Source organism: Capsicum annuum, chromosome 7 (genome assembly GCF_002878395.1).
Source record: "Capsicum annuum cultivar UCD-10X-F1 chromosome 7, UCD10Xv1.1, whole genome shotgun sequence".
Taxonomy (NCBI): Eukaryota; Viridiplantae; Streptophyta; class Magnoliopsida; order Solanales; family Solanaceae; genus Capsicum; species Capsicum annuum.
This window is the reverse complement of record NC_061117.1, coordinates 96875460-96877826: the sequence shown is the minus strand read 5'-3', so window position 1 is coordinate 96877826 and position 2367 is coordinate 96875460. Positions and strand designations below refer to the sequence as shown.

The window sequence follows — 2367 nt, the reverse complement described above, 5'->3', positions numbered from 1 at the left end:
TAATTATTATAATTCATAGTATAATAATATATGTAGTTTATGTGATTGTGATATTATTTGAAGAATCAATCAAAATTATTATGTGTCATTAAATATTTTAAATTATTAATTATTGTGATTTATGATATTTTTACGTCATTTTCAAATGACATGTCACTTACTCAATCTCAATTAATGTGCTATTGGTAAAATTTTGAGAGTCAATCAAATTTTTTAGATGTTCTAAATTTTTTTAGTTGTTAATTATAGAAACTTTAAGTAATTTTTATGTAATATTTAAATACTTAACAAATTAAAAAAATAAAATAAATAAATTAAAATGAAAAAAAATAAAATTATTAAAATATAAAATCTCCTAAATGTTGACTCGAGGACATCTAACTCGCATACTTTAAAAAAAAAAATTATACACAAGCATTTTGTATCCAATGCCTCTTCTATTTTTTTTTTTGTTAAATAACTATTTGTGGCTTTTCAGCCATTTTACTAATAATCAGCTAAACAAAATCAAGAGATCCGCCCAACCGCCCATAAAGAAAAAATACGAAAAAATGTTGTGCAAGCCCATTTTTTAAATTCTGACCCAAGTATAAAAATGAAAAGGGAACCCTCTTTCCTTTCCAATCCTTCTTTTTTCTTTTTTTATTTTCTTTCTTCCACTGTTCCACCTTCTTATCATTCATGTGTAATTTTTTTCAACTGTTATCTTAAGTTCTGCTACGGCAATTGATATCTCTGATTTTTTTTTTTGGGTCTTATTTTTTTCATTTTTATTCGATTGGCATATTTTTCATTTAATTTTGCTTATATATTTGTTTTTTTTTATTGCAGTGACGTTGCAATCAATGGATTTAGAGTTATTGGATGTTGTAGCCAGAAATCGAGAAGGATTTTTGTTCACAAATTCCATGGAGAACTACTTCGGAGAAATTTGAAACGGAAAGGAAATATACGGAAAGCTACGTTGATCGGAAGAGGAGAAGTGTCGGAAAATGGATAACTCCAGTAGTGCGAAATTACTACGAAATGACAGCGATGTCCTTTAGATTGGGGTTTTGTGGTAATGAAATTGTGGTGAAATGACACTAATACCCTTTAGTAAGCTGGCAGAACAACGGGGTTCTGCCTGCTTCAAGGCACTTATCATGATTGTTGGTTGCTTGTTTTTCTTCAATTTGTCCATCTGGGGTTCCTTTTTTTTGCTTGAATTTTGCTTGTAGCAATATTTTGATGACTGTTTTTGTTGAATCTTGATTGTTGTGGGCTTGGTTTTCCTTAATTTTTTCATGTGGGGTTTCTTTTCCCAGCGTTGAATTTGTAAAGAGGAATTTTTTGCGGTGGCTGATATAGCTGTGGAAGGATGAAAATATCCTTAGAGATTGTTGTGGAAGGATGAAAATGCCCTTAGAGAGATATGTGAAATGACAAAATTGTCCTTCGACTAAGCTGGCTGGACAACCGCCTCCTGCTTTAAGCCGCTTGTAGATATTAGTAATTTGTAGTTGAGCTTAGAAAAATGAATATATATAATCCTTACCCTCTTATACCTAACTCAGCAAACATCTATTTTTATTTCTCTTTTCTTTTCACTTAGAAAAAACTTTGGAGAACTTATCTAAAAGTCCCCGATTTGTTAAATTTGTTTCTTGTTAGTTTGCTTATATTTCTTTTACTTTTTAGACGTTCAGTGTTGTTTTCTCTTTTTTTTTCTTCTATATCTAATTTAATAAAATATACTCCACTAAGTTATGCTCAATAGCTTTTTTTAAAAGAAAAACAAGAATGAGAACTGAATTAAAATGTTTATTATTTTTTAATCTTTATGTGATATAGTTTTTGAGTAGGCCCCAAGTTTAAGAAACATTATTGGAAATGATGCATATAAGAAAAGATGAAAATTTTATTTTCTATATTTGGTAGGTAATATCTCTATAATATTTTGTATCCTAGAATATATTTTGTATGTAGAATAGACTTAAGAGTTGGAATAAACTCTGTATAAATAAGGCTGCTACTCTGTGAATACGAACAATGGTTTTTTGCGCAACTATTTTCTTTTATCATGGTATCAGAGAGAAACGATCCCGAATATACAACTCTGTTCTTTCTCCTGTTTTCCTTCTCTTTCTATTTAATCAACTTATTCCTTCACAAAATCTCTTTTTGTTTCATCATCATGACGAATATAGGTGAAAGTTCATCATCCAAATCCCTGCTTCAACACGACCCATCATTAATCTACTATTTGAGTTCCGCAGATGATTCGAGTATGTCAATCACCAAATATATTTTGATGAGTGAAAATTATTACGTTTGGGTAAAAGGGCTATCAATGGTCTTGAAGAAAAAGGGAAATTTGGATTTGTT

General features: G+C 29.7%; 1 long non-coding RNA gene across 1 annotated transcript; it reads left to right on the top strand.

Moving 5' to 3' along the window:
* The first annotated feature begins 351 nt into the window (after nt 1–351).
* LOC124885594 lies at nt 352–1276 on the top strand. Its single transcript, XR_007042831.1, has 2 exons — nt 352–685; nt 832–1276. It is a non-coding gene; the product is annotated as an uncharacterized LOC124885594 (long non-coding RNA).
* Nucleotides 1277–2367: the final 1091 nt, after the last annotated feature.